Here is a 21,270-nt window from a genome sequence, read left to right on the forward strand (position 1 = left end):
AAATATTATTTCTAATCCAAAAGTATCATAAAATCACTGACAGTCCTGAATTATTAAAGCCAAATTGCGACACTTGCCCAGCTATTCCAAGTAGAATTAATTTTGAAGGTAAAAATAAACTCACTATTAATTATGATTTAAGATTTTCACGGCCAAAAGTATTTTTGTTATTTGTTTTTGGGGTATTATGCCGTGTTGCGCTGACTCCTTCTTTAGCCAACGTTTCGGACAGCATTGCAGTGTCCATCATCAGGACAGATGTCTTATTTGAAAGAATAAGATATCAATAAGACATCTGTCCTGATGATGGACACTGCAATGCTGTCCGAAACGTTGGCTAAAGAAGGAGTTAGCGCAACACGGCATAATACCCCAAAAACAAATAACAAAAATCACTATTAATTCCTCTTTTATAATATTTCGCTATATTATACACGCTAACAAGTCATTTTTTATACATGTTAATATTCTGTTCAAATAAAATATTCTCTGTTATTATAACATTCTATATCTTTATCTATTACCCATTCATTCAACTATTACTACACTAGTAGATATTTCTTTTAATTATGTATTGTCTCTCTGCACTTTTATTAACAACTTATCATTTGCAATAATATTTTTGTGTACACATTACTTGTTCTGTAATGTATGCTTATAATCCGATGTGTGATTCTATTGTAAAAGCCATTGTATGGCATAAATAAATATCCACCAATGAAAAGCTCTGAAAGTCTATGGAATAAAAATGAACAGTTTTTATTGGTGTAGAGTATAATAAGTAGGCTCCCGATGAGAATTGTACTGTCTATATATTGTCATTTCTATGGTTTTTAAGTACCAATTTGTTTCATACAAAAGGCCCGAAGATATCGATCTATTGAGTGGTTTTTTTTATGTTTCAGTGTAAAATAATACATCAGACAGGGAGGATTGATGTATAACATCTTTACAAATCATAAAACTATTGTACATATCCCTTGTTAGAAGCCTGATAGATCATAACTCCATAGTTTGGTCGCCTTTCTACAGTGTACATATTCATAATGTTGAAGAAAATTTCTACGCTTCGTCAATTTTAAACTTAACATCCCTTTAGAACACATAAATTACCTGTCATTATTGAATCTTTTAAATATTCCGACATTAGAAAACAGAAGAAAGATAAACGACCTAACCTTTTTATTAAAATTATTGAACTCTAAATTCGATTGTTGTGAACTCCTGCATTTAATAAATCTACACATACCTACACGAACAACTAGGCAAATATCAACATTTAACATACACGCATCTCATTCCAACTATAGTTTTCACTCTCCAATACAACGTTTACACAGTCTTGGTAACAAATACTTAAACAATATAAATGTATTTGACAATAATTTGAGCTTGGCAAACTTTAAACGGAGCATGTGCAAACTATTTTTACCTAATTTGTAAACTATTGTTATACTTTCTTATTATCATTATGGTTGATTTGGAGGATTTTGGCAGATTTTCTATTTTTCGTCTATATTTTTTAAACTCTTATATTTTATGCAATACATTTTGTTAACTCTAATATTTTTATGTAACCTGTATTTTGTTAACACTGATTTTTTTTTAAATTTAATCTGTATAGCTAAAAAAATAAAGATGTACATTATTATAGGTAAAAGCCCTATGGGCGTTTAAATAAAATAAAACAAAAATAAAATAACATAACCTTAACTGAATTTATATGTTAACATACATATATCGAGATGCATCCAGAATCTGGCAGACTTTTTGGCCCCAACTGCGACGGGTGAGTTCCTATACTCCAATCTGGGCTTTTCTTATGTCCAGAAGCCCAGGTTTAAAACTTTGAGGAATACTGTCTATCAAGTTTAGGGGATGCATAAAAAGTTAACTGTGCCATATAACATTTCAATCAACATAGTTCCGGGTCTGGTCCTTTGGGTGTGCTGCGTATGGCTTATTCCAACAGTATCTCCTAACACCAATATAGTGGAGTCGCAGTTTTGCGACACCAATATGTACTTGTCGTTCAAACAAAAAAATGTTTATTTTTCTAAGGTTGGAATATTTAAAATATTCTAAGTTCGCAGATCAAGCCTTACCGCTAGCAAACAACTTATTCCCGATATTAGTAGATTTTAGGGCAAAACTTAAACTACCCACACATTTCTGAAAACCACATCCAAAATTGCGTATAAATTCTTAATTAAAATAGTTCTAGGTCTAGATTTACAAATATTGTGTTTAAGTATAAAACAATTATTTTATTTATCTTCGAAAACATGACATGTATGTAAATAAACATACTATGCAAGGTAAAATTAAATATATACGAACAGTGAGAGATAAATGTTTACTGGCACAGTAATAAAGATGCAATAATTATATCATAGTACATTTAAGTTGGACATAATAATAATAATTCTTTATTCCAGGATGTGGGGAGGTGAGTTCAATCCCACACATCCCATAGAGAGTATAAGTACATATATTATTTACGTCAAAGATATTTTATAAATAATTGTAAATATGAAACTAAAAAATTAGAAAATAAAAAAATAGATTAAAAATTAAAATGAGATCAAAGCAAAGAGGCACAGGAATCGATCAGATCTAAGATTGTGGGAGCAAGTATCTTTCTCCAATGGTCTTCAATGCTCGATATGAGTATATTTCTGGAATGGTTTGTCTTTCCCCTCAGTCCTGCAATCCTGGTTCTTCTCCAATCCTGGTGCTTCTCCAGCCTCAGTAGGCGAATATATATTGAGGCAGAATATTGAGCAAAATTAATGTCTATGGTTTAAAAAAATAACATATAAGTTCCTATAAACCAATTATTTACTAGTAGGTACCTACTCATCATCCAACCAACAATCTCTTTATAAAAGTTTTGCTAGACTTGGATGAGTTCACTGGTTATTGCAAGACATTTATATGATTAATACATTAATACATAATAAAACATCGCTATTAGAACGGTCTCAGAGGGATAATATTTTATTATATTTATTACTAAACGGTAATCAGCAGATTTAAACAACTAAAAAACAACAAACTTAATGATAATTCAATACACCTTTAAAAAGTGACATAAATTCATGAAAGTTTATGAAACAAAACTGAGTTACATAGGTTAGATTTATGTTTTTTTTTCATCGCTTTCAATGGGTTTTTAAAGGTGTGCTGAATTATCATTACGTTGAGATATCATGGAACCATTTTCTTCAGCTTACTTTTTACAGTACCTCAAGATTTACACGACGACGTCCGAATAACTCATGCAACCCTTTCTGTAGCGGATTGATTATTTGGTTGCGCAGAGTAAATTTTTGAAGTTCTTATCTCCCCATTAGCGCTCAATGTCATAAGCGTATTAACAAGCAACAGACAATTGTCTATTTTTAGAATATTTAGATTGGCGCCACAACCCTTGGGCCACAAGATATATTTTTTTAATATTTGGCGATAACAATCATCGCTGGGACTTTAGGACGACAGCATTTAAAATAAATTAACAATAGAATAATGCCATTTGTCCAACTATTTTTGTCGGTACGAGAAAGCAACACGTGCGGTAACTAAAGGAACCTGTTATAAATTATTCCAAGAGATATGAATCTAGAATGTTATATATTTGATATTACTACAACTGGATAACATATTATGTTATCCAGTTGTAGTAATATCAAATAGTTGTGGTTGTAAAATAATTAATATAAATGCAATTTCACAACTCCATGGCGCGTCAATTTCCGGAAATCCGATTCATTTTCAATCGCGGTCACATGACAGTGACATGTATTAAATATTCCGTATCATATGCATAAGCGCAAGCCTCCGAAATGGCTTCATGTCATGCATTAATGCCATTCAAATTAGGGAATAAATGAACTATGTCAAATAACAAAATCGGTTTCAATGAGCTTTGTGACGTATAAATAGGACTCGTATTTGGACAAAATAGCTTTCTGTACTATTGTACTAATAAAATCCTACTCTTATTCAAAATTCAAAACAATATTATAATATTTAAATCTAAAAAAACTGGATACAAAATATAGGGAGATCAGCCAGTTGAATCAAAAAAATTAATTAATGAAACAACTTTTTTTAAACTTTTGAAGGTTATATCCATCATCAACTGGAACTGTCAAGATTGATTTTAATGGACGCGTCATGTCGTGAGCCGATTCATTGATGGATAGAGCAATTACTCCTGGCTTCTGTTGCTGTCGTCTTGCAATACGACTTACGATTGCAGTGGTCCATAATTACTACCCTGCGCTTTCAGATTTCTTCAAGGATATCAGAAGATGTTCAACATTCTGGCGTCGCTAGATCTCCATGGCTTGCTGCTCAACTTGGCGTCATCCATAGGCATGATCAGCTCTTACTTCTGCCATAACCTGGAGGGCATGGATCCTTCTAAGAGAAACTTAGACTATTGAGACACGATGAAAAAAAAAAAAAAAAAAATTGTCCTTTGGAAATTTTTTTTGCTGAGGATAGGGGATAATGTAGCAGTCTCGCCCGTTAAGTTCCTACCGCACTGACAGTCATCATTCTCAAGTTGCCGTCTTGTTTGGCGATCGAGTCTGAAGTGCGCTGCGCAGCATTTGGATTTGGTTCTGTCAGTTGTGGCTCGAGTCCCGGTGGCACGAGACGTTCTGAAAGACTTGCTAACTTTGGCGGACCCTGAATATACGTAAGAGGCCCTTTAAATTGAGATTGATATACTTTAGTTTCTTAGGGATTACACTGATAATTTATAAATTTGTTCAGAATTATCTTATTCTGAGCTGGCGCCCATTTAATTCTTATAGCATCATTTATTCTTTCATAATTTTCAACTGACATGACTTGCATTTTTAACTATTGAGATTTCTATCTCGACACGCTTTGAGATATAACCTTTTATATTGAGTCTCTTGCTTCTTTTATTAACTTCCTAGAGCTATGTGTTTGAAACCGCATTTTATATAATAAATGTTAAATTTGTCATAAGAGTTTTATTACTGGTGCAAGCATTTAATCTACCCACATGTACCCTCGAGTTCCTTTTATGGAAGTATTAAATACAGGTAAGATTATTGCTACAATATCATTGAAAAGGTAGATAATATTAACAAATTTAAACGAAACATGAAACAGAAAAAGACACAGATAATTTAAAAAAAGATTATAGTCACAACTAGGAATCAAACCATGAGCTCTTTTCTTACCGGAACAGAGATCTTACAAGATATCCTGGGTTTGATTCCTATTTCTGACTGTGATATTTTTCATTATTTTCTGTGTCTTGTTCGGTTTCATGTTCTGTTTATATTTGTTAGTATTATCTTCTTCTTCAATTAACGAAAAAAGCATATAATTAAATATTTCTTAAAAAACACTTTGTATTATATTTATAATTATTTTATATTATCCATACTAGTAAGTCTTAATAATATTTAAATGAATACCTCAGTTTGGTAGACATCAATGAGGATATCATCAAATTGTTTTAAAAACAACAGTTTTCCTTCAAAACACACTTGGTGTAAAAAATAAATTAAGGCACTTAAAAACCTCGCGACAATTTTTTTTGTGAGGTGTTCACGAAACACGTTCACTGTTCACCTTAAAAGACACCCAGTAGAAAATTACTATTAAATTTGTCGTATTAATATTTAAAAAAATAATTAATTGTTAAATGGGGTCTTCGGCACCGGCACTGTGCGACCCACATTATCGTATAAAGTTTGAAAATAATGTTATTATTTTTTTTATTTAATTTATATAAGTGGGTACAGTGATGTTATATAAGTACATATGGTTACAAAATATATTTATATTCGAAATCTCACCAAAGAACAAACTGGTTCTTGTGCTTGGTGAGCGAGTTACACTAATTATAAGGAAAATAGAATAACATTATGCAATAGTTAAGTATTTATATTTTTTTTATTATGTTATTTCAATTATTTGCATTGGGTATCATAATTTAGCCCTTACAAAGAATTTTTGATAAAAACAATATTATTAAATAAATGAAATGAAAATACTTGGGTTAAGTCACTATATTGATAAATTTTATTGTCTACCGGTTTCGGTACCTCAGGACAGTTATAAACATTATTCTAGTAAATACAGAAGTACACATATATATACACATAATATCAAAAGAAGAAAGAGACAGTATACTAAAGTGGGACAGAGCGTCAGTTGTGGCAGAGAAGTGGGGGAGGGGAACTTGGGATAAGTGAAGTAATGGGGAACATACTAAGAATTGGGCTGACAATTAAATTTAATTGGTTATATTAATGATTTCAACCTTTGAACTTACCGATTTTTTATTTATTTCCAAAGCTTCTAAATTGTTTAGTCTCAAACCTTTTCCATTTTTAAGTAGGTCTTTAATTCCTTATCAAGGTTAAAGTAGACAATAAAATAGGTAGATAGTAAAATTTGTCAATAAAGTGAGTTAAAACTAAGTATTTTAATTTCACTTTTTTAAAAATGTGAAGTCACAATGTGTTTGCTTATTTTGAAAAAAAAAACAATATTATTGATCGACAGTTGTTTCTGTTTGCCATATATGTACCTACTAAATTTATTGCTACGACATTGTGTAAAAACCTTTATTTAATGCCTTCAACCGTCAAGCAGCAAAACCTCTAAAGCGTTGTATATGTGACGAAAAATCATAAAACAAAAAATACACATTCAATCGCTCGAAAATATCGCCGAAAGCGCGCTTAAAAAGGCATCTGAGTTCCGATATAGCTCAACAAAAGCTCCCAGCATAAAGCTCAAAGAATACTACTTTTCTAAATCCATTTTTATCTTTGACATATAATCTGTTTTGTTCTAAAAATTTTACGATATACCCTTACGTATTTTGCAAAACTTTCCGGGAAAGCGGGGTTCAACGCGAAACCAAATTTACAGCAGGTAAAACAAAGGGAAAAATATCGTAATATTTTTGTGAATAACTTACCCCAGCCCGCCACACACTACGGTATTGTGGTCCGGGGAAGTTTTCCATGCTTTATTTTTATTCTGGTTTAAAAGTAAAAATTTTGCGTTACGGTGATTTTATGTGCGGTGTCTAATGCCGCTGTACGCTACGGAGACTTATGCTGGGAAGAAGGTTTATGGACTTTTAATAAATATAACAATTTTAATAATGCACATCTTTTTTGCATGGTTATTTTATGCTTAGAGTTTACACAACTGGTAAACAACCATTTATCTTACATGAATCGTTGTTATCTAATTTAAAACACCTTTATTAGTAGGGCTAATAATACATTGATATTTTGCTGACCCAGGCTTTGATATAGGAGAAACCTTGAGGACTCATACGTTTTTGAAAATTTGTTCTTATTACAAAGTACATGTTTTTGCAAAGTAATAATTTTTAATTATATGCGTAGTGAGTAATATCAAGAAAGGGACGCTTAGATAGTTTGGGCATGTAGAACGAATGAGTGAAGAAAGAAGTGTAAGCAGAATATATGATGCATGTGAAAGAGCAGAAGTAGGGAACGCCCGAGGAAGACATGGCATGATCAAGTGAATCAGATACTTGATTAGGGCCATTTCAAGACTCAGAATAATAGAAGAGTATGTATGAGACGATGTATGAATGTGAATGAGTCTTATCTGCCTACCCCATGCGGGGAAACGGCGTGATGGTTAGTTATTTAGTTAGTTTATAATTTTAAAAAAAAACTTAATTATCATAGAGAGTTTTTTCTTAATAAAATATTGTCTACATTACTTTTAGGGTCGAGATATTAAGGCCTCTCATTAGCCAAGTAGACATTCGTCCAACAGTGAACAGAGTATAATTGGTGATGATTATGACAAAACTGCAACAACATCAAAATTCCGCAAATATAAGAGCATCTACAACCGTTGAGAGCTCCTACCATAATATCACAGAGGCCGCGTAGACTGATTGATAAAACGACCAGCTTTTCGCCAGGAGTACCAGAGCGGCAAGATCGCAGAGGAGTAAAGGAGTAACGAATTGAATAGGACTTTGTTTCCGAGTCCCCTGGACCGTTAAGGAAATACAGCGCTGTATTGGAAAAGTTCGAGTCGAGATTATTCGGAGATTTGAGAAGATTTAGTATCTGCCGAGAGATTTACTGGACGCTGCAAACTGGACCAAGCGGGGGGAGGCATAAATCCACAAACTTGTGTCAAATTTGTCCAACGAAATTCTAAAAAGTTCGATCTGGAGCGAACTGTAATCGAATAAAGTTTATCTCTGTGTTTTAAAGAGTGCGGAACCTCTAACTCAGGGGGAGAATATAAATAATACTGGATACTACTATCTAGTTATAAATTGCATAAACATTCATAAATTACAACATTGAGCAACATACAAACATTTAACTAGTTGTACAACTGCAAGCCTTCTTCAACAGGTATACAACTTGTCGCACACAGTCCATATATTCCGCTTCTGAAATCACGTCACTAATCATTGTTGAATTCTCGAAACATCGAAACTGGAATGTTTTCATAACATCGCTCCAAACCAAACAGTTACTGTAATTCTTTGTTTACTGTTTTGTTCCTAGCATTGATCCAACACATACGCATTGTTACAAAATGTTTGACAGAAGTGACGGCATGTTTAAAATCTCGATAACGTGAGTGGTAACAAACTCACCGTTGCGGGAGACTGGCGTCGCCGACGAGTTTACAAAATGTTGCAACTTGTGCATGTGTACAAACCTCCGCCCAGATGTAAGGCGGTAGTCACCAATAATCTTGCATCGAATATTTTCATTTCGAGAGATGTTAAAATATTTTTTTACGTATTATTTGAAATATTAGAAACATAAAAATTACAATAAATTGATTTTTTGGTAAGGAGACCCCGATGAAAACAATTTCTCTCAGGGACCGTGTCTTCTTTGGGGATGCTATGTAAAGGGTATTTTTAAGGGAAGTAAGGAGAGAAAGTTATAGAAAGGTAAAAAGTGTTAGGGGTGAGTATAACTCTGAGGGTTAGTATTTCTACGAGTGTTGCATGAATCCCTCCAACTATTATGTAAAGCATTTCAAATGTCCAAAAAGAGTTACTCGATCTCTGGATACGTTTTATATTCCTAAAAGCAATACAAATTACCTTGAAAATGTATTAATAAGAAGAAGCTGTAGCACATTTAATAGATTATGCCCAAAAATCGATGTGTTTAACACGAACCTAGCTAAATTCACAGCATCCGTAAAAAAGTGATACTGCATCTTATTTAACCAAAAAACTTAAAATTTCATTGTTTTTTTTTTAAATATTTCAATTGATTGATAAATTATTGATAATTGATGTACTTTATCAAAATTGTTTGTATTAGGTATATTGTTATGTATTTTACTGTTATGGTTTTTTTTGTCGTTATTTTAGTGGTCAATGATATAACTACTCTGATAAATAAAATAAAAAAAAATAAAAAAAAATTGGAAAGTCCGGTTGGAAAGGTCAAAGGGTCTACTTCATCCGGTCTCTCCTGATCCGGCCCGCCATGTAACCGCTTGGAAGGACATATGACAGAGATGTTGGTTATTTAATGAATCGTGCCAGAGGCGGCGGCACCCAAATGGCAGAATATAGAAAAAAGCATCGAGCAATAAGCTCGACGATCTGAGATGACCTTAATATCATCGATCACTTGCTACTACTCATAAAAAAGACTCAAACGAGGTGGCCCGGTATGACGTGACTATGGTCAGGTACAAATTTCATTAAAAACACTGTGAGGGCGGCTCCAGAAGGAAGATATTCAGTGGGCAGCCAGTTCAAAGAAGCAACTCTAGTCTGTTCTAGGAAAGATTGGACCTACCGTGGATAGAGGCCGCTAAAATAGCGCAGAACTGGTCCATGTAACCTAGAGGCGCCTTATCGATGCGATAGGGAGCCGAACCGAATGGGGTTTAATAAAGAAGTATTTCTGAAAACTTTTCCTAATACTAGCCTTTTGTACTCCGTTGTCGCCGCCACGTCGACAAAGAAAACATTCTAAGAACTCCGATGGCGCCGCAGCGACAAAATAAACGAAGAGTGGTCTGCTTGAAAAGGGTAGAGAAATCAATGAGTACTGTGTCACGTGTCCTAACAAGCCATGTATGCAAATACCACACGTTAAATAATTATAAAGATTAGAATATGCAAATTTTTATTTTATTGGTAATAAATATATATTTCTTAACATAACATATTTTTTTTTATTGCCTTACAAAGCGTTCATTGTGTTTTTTAAGTTTTTTTTGCTCTGCTGCGTCCTTCAAATAGACAACATAGTTACATCATCAGTTTCTAGACTCTAGACAGCTCTGCTTAGCTGGAAGTGCTTACAAACTTTATCAGGGACAGTTTGCTTAGCGAAATGTTATTTTTAATTGAAAAACTCGCCAATAATATAGAAACTCCAACAAAATAATATTGAACTCCGTTTTTATTGGGCGTCCACTGGCATTTATTAATTTGGAGAGATTTTAAAGAGAGGAAATCATTCATTAGCTCTTTTAATAACTGAAACCTCAATAATTTATTTAAAAAATATATAAATAAGTGTTAATTATAAGTGATAAGCTGTTTTGAAGTACTTTCTTTAAATACATTAATTCAAACAAAATTTCGAACCATTGAAATTCTTGAAAAAACGAAAATTATTGATAATACGTAATGATTGAATACACGGTGTCCGGAAACTCGTAGTATAAGCGAGAAACTGGTGAATTTACATCATATTTAGAATCGGTTTTGTGTTATACATTTTTTTGTTTGAGCTTTTCGAGCAAATCGAGTCCGAAGCTGAAATTTTTTAGGTCAAATTTGTAAAAAATCGGTAGCTAGTTAGTTAATATCAGCTGTTAATTTCTCTTTTTAAATGCAAAAAAATGTTTAAAAAACTATGTCACAATGCTTAAATCGAAAAAAAAAAGATTTCTGTGTGAAGTAGATTCACCAGTTACACATTTTTTTTAATAACGCATATCATTAAATTTGATCAAAGGAAATACAATTTATTTTGACCCCGTTACATGTTTTTTCTTTGTCTTGTTCTGTTTCGTTTCAGTTAGATTTGACTGTATTATCTTCTCCTTCAATGATGGGACTGAACTTCCAAAGTTGAAACAACACAAAAGTTTTTCCAATTAATTCTATAAATTGATATAAATCGGATATGTTTATCCGATATACTGTCTAGGTTACAAACCAATTCTCTAGAACTTTGTTATCATTCATAAATATAAAATATGGTAAAAATTTGTTGCGAGATAATATCGTTAATTCTGAATTTGAAATATAAGATCGCACATCGCACGGAACGTACACGTTTCTACATCGCGCCAAATTTTTTAAAATTACTACGCGTTTTAGAGCTTAAATATGAGTGATTCCTTGCTCCATGAATTAAGGAGCATTGTGCTTCAGCAAAGCAAAATGATTAATGAACTATTGACTCGTGTGAAATGCGTGGAGGCAATTTTGAATCGGCAAGTGTCAAACGTGAATTCTGTGAACAACGGCGCAGATACAAAACTACCTACAACACCTGAGTCTACCGTCCGCCACAGAGGGGGCGCTACAGCCAACGCCACGGCCCCCCCGCCGCACGCAGCCCCCCGCAATACTCCCGCTGACCCGCCGACCGACGCAGTGACCAAAGAACGTATACGGACTAGAGCGGCTACCAAAATAATTCAAAGCCAACTCGCGGCTACCTCTGCAAGTGGCGCCCTCGCAAAGGAAACGGAATTATCGGAATTAGAGTTGAATCCAGCTACAGAGCTCGAATCGGAATCAGCTCTTTCTAATAAAAAAGAATGGGTTGTTATCAAACGCAAAAAACGTCAACAGACAGCGAGGAACCTGATCGTCGGTAACTCTCAGATCACCTCCAATGTGAAAGTAGTTCCAAGGATCAAGAATATAATTATATCTAGGATTGAAAAGGATACTACAGTGGATCACATACGTGAGCATTTAGAGGTGAATAAAATTACGGGTTGTGAAATTCAAAAATTCGTCGCACACTCTCAGGAATACGCTGCATTCCGAATCGGAATAAAGGAGGAATTGTATGAAAAGCTCCTGCAGGAAGACTTGTGGCCACGAGGAGTGCCGGTACGACACTACAGGTACTTTAAACCGCGAGAAACTACTGCGACGCCGCAAACTGCATCTCACCAAGATAAGGAACCGAGCGCCCGGAAGTGACTAGATGGCGATGATGATGTCACTCATTCGTCTCTCTACTACCAGAATGCCCGTGGACTCAGGTCGAAATCGCAGGACTTCCTAATTAGCGTGCTAGGGCAAGAGACCGACATCATTGTAATTACAGAAACCTGGCTGAACAGTAGTGTATATAATGCACAGCTGTTTGATGAACGCTATGAAGTACACAGAAGAGACCGTCACACAGGACAGACAAGAGGAGGAGGAGTACTGGTCGCCTTGCGGCGGAATAACGATGGACCTCGTGCCGAGAGACTTCAACATCTCGAGACTGACGGAGAAAATATGTGGCTGAAAATTAATTCAAATGGATTGAAAATATACACATGTATTGTTTACATTCCACCGGCATCACCTGTTGAAAGGTATACTAGCCTATTTGAAAATATTATCTCAAATCACAAATTACTAAATAACAAAAAAATACTGCTAATAGGTGATTTTAATTTCTACTCGTGTTTAAATTTCAAAAACACTACTTCTGAATTTTCGTATGTATTGGATTTGTTTCAAATGTCAAACAAAAACTTTGTATTAAATTCGAAAGGACGTTCATTAGACTTAATTGTGAGTAACTTTGATTTGAATGTGTGCAAGTCTATTTCTTCGCTAGTTAGCGAAGATCCTTACCATCCATCACTGGACGTAGAGTTTCTTTATATGAAAAAAAAATGTAAAAATGAACCAGTCAATGATAATAATAAATTTATGAGTAAAATGCGCGGGTGGAAATTCGAAAATGGCAATTTTAAACAGATTTATAATCACTTACAATCGCACGATTGGCAACTTTTGATGAATTTTGATAACGTTAATTTAGCCGTAGACTATTTCTATTCTACTATTTATAATTACTTCGATATGTGCTTCAAAAGGAAACGCATTCCGAAGAATGAAAGAAAGTATCCTCAATGGTTTTCCAATGAAATTATTAGTGATATAAAGCGAAAGTTCAGACATTTTAGAAAATGGAAGAAAACTGGACTAGTAAGAGAACGTGAAATGTTTTGTTGTCTTAGAGCTAAAGTTAAACGCAGTATGCAATTGGCCCATACAAATTACATTAATATCATTGAAAAAAACATCAAATCTGATCCCAAGTCGTTCTGGAAATATGTCTCATCCAAAAGAAGTGATGGTGGGTTTGTCGACCATGTCACTTGGAATGGACAATCACACTCGGGAATTGATATTCCCGAAGCATTTGCGGACTATTTTAAATCGGTTTACAGTCAGCAAGTTACGGATTTAAGTTCATTTAAACCGGGGAATTATACATCATCAGCAGCGCAGAATGTTGATATTCCTAACATCACAAAATCTGATATGTTAGCTGCAGTTAAAAAACTCAAAGCGAAAACGTCATTTGGACCTGATTTTATTCCGTCATTTTTATTAAAGGGTTGTATAGAGCCTTTATTAATACCCCTACTTTACATTTTTAATTTTTCACTTAGCACGGGAACATTTCCTAATTTATGGAAGATCTCTAAAGTTACACCACTGTATAAGGATGGGGATAAATATTTGGTCTCTAACTACAGACCAGTAGCGATCCTCTCCTCTCCGGCAAAATTGTTCGAACTAATAATTCATAAATATATCTACGCCCAAGTAGAACCTTATTTAATAGACGAACAACATGGTTTTAGATCTGGCAGATCGACTGTGTCAAATCTGATGGTCTTTACGGAATATGTATCTCAAGCTCTTGACGGTAACAACCAAGTTGACGTCTCATACAACGACTTCGCAAAGGCTTTTGATACCGTAGACCCGCTGATACTCTTAAATAAATTAGACCGTTTTGGATTCTCGGTAAAAATTTTAAATTTATTTGTAAGCTATTTATCAAGTAGACAGCAATACGTAACGTATGGTATTTCTAACTCGTCGTACTTTCCCACAAACTCTGGGGTTCCTCAAGGGTCTAATCTTGGTCCTTTACTTTTTTCCCTTTTTATTAATGACATTCATCATGCTATAAAGTTTGCGAAATTTTTGTTATTTGCAGATGACTTGAAGCTATTTTTAAGAATCCGGACCTTAGAAAACTGCGCACAGCTCCAGAGAGACATAAATGCTATCGTGGTATGGAGTGAAATTAACAAATTAGGTTTTAATTTTAAGAAATGCGCCATAATGTGCTATACTAGAGCAAACACTGTGATTTATTACAACTATAGGATGTCCCAATGTTCTCTTAAACATATTTCTGAACCGAAAGATTTGGGAATAACCTTTGACCCACACTTAACATTTCACGTTCATATTGAAACGATATGCAGCAGGGCTTTGAGAATGCTTGGATTTGTGCTATGTAACTCCAGGCATTTCTGCAGCTCTGCCGTGGTTCGCTTGCTATATTTTAGCCTAGTACGTAGTATTTTGGAAAGTGGCTCAATAATATGGGGACCAGGGGATGCAACGTACACTTCTATGGTAGAGAAAGTACAAAAGAAGTTTCTACGTTATCTTTATCTTAGAGACTTCGGGTACTATCCCTATTTATACCCATCAGCCTTCCTTTCCGGAATGCTAGGTATCGATAGTCTTGTCAACAGGCGGAAAGCTGCGTTGCTGATGATGGCCTATAACTTGTTGAACGGTCACATCAACAATCCAGAAATTTTGAATAAAATTTTATTTTACGTCCCTGATAACTTCGCAAGAGCGCGTAGACACAAACCATTCATTCTTCCGAGATGTAGGACTAACTTACCATCAGCAATGCCTCTCGGAAGAATGATAGGCCTTCTTAACTCACTAGCCTCTGACATCGACATTTTCCAACTGCGCATCACTAAATTTAAATTGCTAATTAGGCAATTATGATTGTATAATGTATCTTTGTTAATGGATATTTTTATTCTGTAAATATACATGTAAAATATAAATAAATAAATAAATAAATAAATAAATATGACGTATAATTATTAGGTCACAATGCTCTAGTGGATAATGACGTAAGACAGGGATCATAGGTTCGATTCCCAATTACGACCGTTATCTTTTTATGTTCGGTGTCATTTTCGTAATATAATATAATATAATAGCTTAATGCAAAATCACTATTTTGATTAATCTTTTTAACGAATTGGTGTACATTATGAATACTAAAAATATTCTTAGATAAACTGAAGGTTTATCTATCGTTTTACTTAAGTAGAATACAAATAAAATAATCAATTACTCAATAAAAAATATAAATGTACTAATGTACTAATTTTTTTTCAATAGATATGTATGAACGCGTAAAGGAAACATGTTTTAAAAATACAGTATTATAGCTAAGATTATCTCTGACAGTTTCACTTGTTTAACTTTTTTTCTTTCTTATAAAATTATTTACAAAATAAATAAAAACCACTTTTGTGCTTGAAATCGAACGTTTCTAGACTCCGTTTGTCAATCGATTTTAGTGCCTATTACCTACCATATAAAATATACCAAGAATATCCACATTTTTGGCTTGTGGCTTCCTCTTTATAATTGTAAGTATTATTCTCTTTTTCAATAATAAATTTTATAAAATTTAAATTTGATAATAATTCAACATTACCTGACGTGAAACCATGGAATCTCCGTTTGGGGAAAATTGTTAAGTTGAAGGATGCTTTGAGAGAAGAGGAAAATGGGGAAGGTTGAAAAAAATATATCTGGTTACAAAACATCGTATAAGCTATTTAAAAAATATTTATGCACTAGGAGTATTATCAACTTTGGAGCGAATGTTCAATTTTATGTTAATTGAAATTTTTTGGATCTTTATTTATTTATTTATTGGATGATTTGTATAGCGCCGCTTTTGTGATATATCACCTCAGGGGCGCTTTACAGTTAATGCAGATATTACAAAAAAATATAAATATTTCAAATTGAAATTGAAATTAAGTTAAATAAAATGAAGTACAGAAACAGGTGACACGAAGATGAAGAATCTGTTGCAAAAATCCTAGGTGGTGAGGAAACTGGACCAGCTGCTCCAGCGAGAGGGTGCACCGCGTCCACCAACAGTGCCAGCACGAGGTTCGTCATCCTTCCAGGTATGTGTCTGCTGCTAATAGAGCGCTGACACAATGTCTTCTCATGGATTCCAGACCTTGGCAGCACCGCTGTGACTTTCGACGAAGGTAGAGGATGGAGACTCTGCAGCAAGAATCCTAGATGGTGAGGAAACTGGACCTTATGTGCAAACAAGCAGAAATTATTTTATATATTGAACTTCAGGTACAGATTTTAAACTCTCGAGTTATGGCTGCAGAGCCGACAAGCTTTCGTATATGTCATGTAAATGATCGGAAGAAACAATGTTTGCAATACGAAAACATTGCATACCTACTTACTGATTTCGGCATGACCGTGCCTTTGACAGGGCAGATACAAACGATTTTAATTAGTAAACAGACCCGTGAAAAATCACGGGATTTTTTTTATTTTATTTTAAAATATGGAATCTGAAAGTAAATATGAATAAAATTCTGTTTTTGTTCTTGTCAAGAAGAAATAAACCTTTCAAACAAGATTTTTTTATTTCATGTAAAAAAAAATTGTACCGATTATAATAAGGATATCCCTGAATTATGAAAGGTACAGTAGTAAAGTGGTGGAAAGCAGACATTTAAAGATTAAATTCATTCATAATATGTTAATAATAATAAATTAAATTTAAAAAAAAATAACTTGTATCATTGATGTCGCTATTCCAAATTCCTGTAATATTCAAAAATCTGTTAATGAAAAAATACGAAAATACACAGATTTAGGAAATGAAATAAAAAGAATTTGGGATTCTCAGACTATAAAAATATTACCATTAGTTATTTCGGCTACTGGCATTATATCTAGCTCTCTCATTAAAAATTTAGGCGTATTAGATCTATCAAAAAATTTATATATAAAGATGCAAAAGTCGGACATTTTGAATACATGTAGGATTTATAGGCCCTGTTAGAAGTTCTACCGAGCCGAACCCTCTGATATGAAAATATCTGGAGTCGGTGAATTATTTTCCCATTTGATCTCTGGTGAGTTGACGTGTTGTTCTTGTATTATTTTGTATTTATTTTGCTTATATAATGCACTTACATAATGTTGATTGACTAGATGATCATTTGTGGAAAAGTGTGTGGAAGGGTTTAGTTTTTCCTATAACGAGATTTAACCCGGACAATAAAATCGGAAGTTAAAAAAAAAAAAAACATAATAATTTTTGTTCATTTAATTTCTGTTTGATTTATAAAAAATGTATATAATAATTAAAGAAGTAAATTACGGGCAAGTAGTAAGCGTCCAAAGATGGTTTAAAGGGGAAATATTTATATAAATATGAATGTTAGCGGGGAGAGTGCTAGTATTACAAAAAACGATAATAACTAAGCGAAAAGGCGAAAATATTTAATAAATCACGAGTCGTTTGAAATAGAGGAAACATATCTAGAAAAATTTAGTTGCCTTTAAAGATACACTGTGAATTTTTCCATGCCTATAAAATATTAGATAACAGAACAAAAGGTATTTTCAATAATTTTTTGAGTTTACTTTGAGATTTTTTTCTATCAAGGGAATTTCATATAATTAACATTTCCACGAAATAAACATTTTTTAAACTTAAAAAACTTAACTAGTAGATAAGAAACTTGTTTTAAATTAGTAGAAATTTGGTATGCGGGGGCTTAAATAGGAAATGACAGACATTTCTGAAGGGAGTTTAAGTTGTTGCAAATTTAAAATGTATGGGTGTTATGATAAATATGTATTTCAGAAGAAAGGATTCATAGCGTTATATGATATGATTTATACTTATCATTTCCAAAGTTGCAAGTTAAACGGTCATTGAATATTTTTACACATTTTACAAGAATACGCAATCACGCAATACGTATGCATCCATGCACCGACATCCTAAATTAGTATAATAAATTATTATAAGCAACAATTAGTCGCCTGTAATGTACTGGTGGTATGTACTAGTACTTCAATCAACAATTACTGCTTATTGTATTTTTTCCACCTGTAAACAGCCAACTTTATTTTTGTAGGAAAGGTTTTGATAGTGCTGAAAAAATGTAATAATCAGTAATTGTTGATTGAAGTACTTGTACACATTGAATTATTTGGCGGGTTGGAAATAAGCCGACGTGGCTCAGTGGTTCAGAGCGTCTGACCGGGCATCAGAAGGCGCGAGTTCAATTCCCGTTCGTGCCATTTATGTTTACTAGGGAGATATTTTTAATTTGTATTGATATTGCAGGCGACTAATGATTGCTTATAATAATTTATTATCCTTTGTGCTATGCATAAAAACCTTGTCTTATAAACATTAGTTTATCATAAAAAACTAAAAGAATGCTAAATTAGCATGTTTAATACATGTGTCCTGATTGAATACTACATCACAAATAAATATTACACTCCGAATGACGAAAAGAACTCAAAAAAAGCTCAACGGAGCTTACTTGCAAGCACCATTAGCATTGCAATGCGACGGTTGAAGTAGATTATTGATACAGTAATATTTATTTATTTTCCTTTAATATTTCAGGAAGCTTTATGACGAGGGTGGATATTTACCATCGTCTCCAAAATGTCGAAACGCAAGGGTTGGAATGTTTTCCATTACTGCCGTGACTTGGCGTCTAATTCGCCAAGAGTAAGTCAAATATGAGTAATGCACCGCTGCATGAGGCATGGGCATGAGGCATGAGACAAGGAGCATGGGGCCTGAGCGCATGAGACTGCAGCGGCTCGGAAATGCAACTGTGAGTGATGCACTCGCCTGCAGCACATATTATGTCTACTGTTACCTTCGTCTTGCAAGTGAGTGGAGAATTTTCGTGACTGAAATTAATTGATTTAATAATATTTGCTCAGAAACAGTACCAAGTTATTAATTATTGACACTGTTTATTGTTTTGGGCCACAGACATAGGAATTAATAGACGAGAAGATAATGGCGAGGGGTAAAATCAACTGTTGAAGAACGAAGGGCGTAAGGCTGACTGTGATTCGTCAATAAATCAATCTGACAGTAAATAGGCATCTCGCATTATAATATCACCATTTACTTCTTAAAAGTAAAATCTGCTTTGGAATGAATAGACATTTTTGCATGGGAGCGCAAATTACTCGCCACGTTATGAACAAATTTGCGAAGTCCAAATTCGGCAAAAAAATTCGGTTGTATTTTCAGAGTCGAATATTTCGTTTAAGTATTTAGTTAAGACACTTTTATAAATGTTCATAATTTACTTCCCAGCAACCAACCAGCTTTGTGTTTCGCGTCCAGACGTTTCTCGATATGATAGTATAATATGTTTCTAAAACTGATCTATATTATACGATGTGAATATGCTTAAAATAAAGTAAAATAATGCTTATATATGGAATGTAATACGACAATTGGGTTTATTCTCTTTTTCACATCTATTTTTACAAGTTTTCATAGTACAAGTCAACATTTTGCCGTGTTATTTCGTAAAATGAACCGATGATGCCTCGACCATAGTTTGCACAAGAATGATGACGTCACGTTTTCAAATTTCACTTGAAGCCATACGCCAGCCCAGCCGGTTCCAATGGAACCGGTATGGGGAGTGGGGATAATACGCTTTTAATCACTTAGGGCAGGTCTACTAATATTCATATGTCTATGTTTTGGGCATATTGTGTTAGATTTGGGTTATTAAAAAGGAAAATATAATCATTTTCTCGAGGGGTAAGGCTCTCGACTAGCAAACTGAAGGTCGCGGGTTCGAATTCCGCAAGTAAATTTTATTCAATTAATTTGTGATATTTCACATTTTATTCATAAAAATATTATATAAATATTATACTTGCGGGATGTTCCAGAGTGGAGATTCTCGCAGTATCGCTTTGGTTTAAGTCCACCATTCAAAATCGACACGTCGATTTAAATTGCTTTAGCCGTGTTTGGTGACGAGATCTGAATAGTCTAGTACTCCGCCACCTTTCCATCTCCTTCCCCTCCCCTATACCTTCAGCCTCACAATATGCCATAGTATCACTGGCTTCAGACTGTTGGGGGCAGTTGAGACTATTGTGCGGTATTCACATAAAAAAATATCTTCCCTCTGGGACCAAAATTTCAGGCAAATGTAATCATCCCGAGAGAATGGCTGAGGATTGTGGGTTATGCCACCCTTTGCCCAAGATTGGAAAAGCGTAACTATTATATGAAAAAGCGCAACTACGTTGTGAAAAAGCATAACTACGTTGTGAAAAAGCGCAACTACGTTGTGGAAAATCGTAAATACGACGTGAAAAAACGTTAATACGTTGTGAAAAAACGTAACTACGACGTGAAAATACTTTTTTGTAATTAAAAATTACCTGCTTTTTCTCTAGTTCGTTTTTTTATTACCTTTTGTCGGCAGGTTTTATAATAATGACGTAATTAATCTGTGATAATGGTACACACAAATAGTGCGGTGAGTTTTGTTATTGTTTTAAACGTCATTAATTTATTTCAATTTATGTCACCACAAAAACCTACCATCGAAACAAAACCACAGCTAGGTTAAAGTACCCGGAGAGGTTTACATCACTGTTATTAAATTATTTATATGTTAATATTACTATAATATTGTTTGAGGTTTGCATTCTCTGGTTATCTATCATGGTCGACCGATAAAACCCTATATCTATACGATATTGACTAAATCCGTCATATTTGGTCAGTTAGCGATATTTGCGAGTATGGTTAATGTATGATTGCGACAGTCGGTAGACAAATGTCTAAGATAAACGTCGGTTAAATGTCAATATGCAAAATTTTTGTAATAATGTCGTTCGATAAACAAAATATCTGGTTTAATAAAAACGAACATGAACTAACGAAACTCTTCGAATTGAAATCGTATACCCGATCAGTTTATTCCGTTGCAGTTTGGAGAAACGAAAGATATTCCAATATCACTAGTTATAACCAAAGACCTCATTAAATAATAAACTCCCTTTTTAGTGTCGAAAAATACATTCAGACTGCCAATGAGTATAACAGT

Source organism: Hesperophylax consimilis, chromosome 24, assembly GCF_061612785.1.
Source record: "Hesperophylax consimilis isolate HC1 chromosome 24, BYU_Hcon_1.0, whole genome shotgun sequence".
Classification (NCBI taxonomy): Eukaryota; Metazoa; Arthropoda; class Insecta; order Trichoptera; family Limnephilidae; genus Hesperophylax; species Hesperophylax consimilis.